Source organism: Propithecus coquereli, unplaced genomic scaffold (assembly GCF_000956105.1).
Source record: "Propithecus coquereli isolate 6110/MARCELLA unplaced genomic scaffold, Pcoq_1.0 Scaffold835, whole genome shotgun sequence".
Taxonomy (NCBI): domain Eukaryota; kingdom Metazoa; phylum Chordata; class Mammalia; order Primates; family Indriidae; genus Propithecus; species Propithecus coquereli.
This window is the reverse complement of record NW_012154563.1, coordinates 131,593-132,088: the sequence shown is the minus strand read 5'-3', so window position 1 is coordinate 132,088 and position 496 is coordinate 131,593.

Sequence of the window (496 nt, the reverse complement as noted above, 5' to 3'; positions counted from 1 at the left end):
TGGTACTAAATTGAAATTAGAACCTTTGGGTTATGTAGATAAATAGTCAAGAGACTGAAAAAACAAACTATAAGCCACAAGGTAGAGTATATATTAGCAACTGATAGAACAAAAACAGAGAAAGTAAACTAGTATACAGATTATTGACAAAATTTCTACAAATCTTTAAGAAGTATATAATCATGTCCTTAAATTGGCAAACACCAAACTAAACACAGCTCCGTCAGTTATTTTCCAACATATGTCATTTTACCTTCTTAAAATTTATGATTTCTACTCTGGAAATAAATAGTGTGGGGTCACACAGTCCTTTATTCTATCTGTTGTTCATGCTCAATGTATGATTCATTGTTTTATATTAGTATAATTATACACAGTGTATTTACTTTTTTCTGTGATTTTTCTGTCAGCTTCAAAGTTAATATAAATTGGGATTTGAATAAATACTTGCCTGCTTAACTTGCAATGTTTAATATGAGAGTGAAAATATAATAAT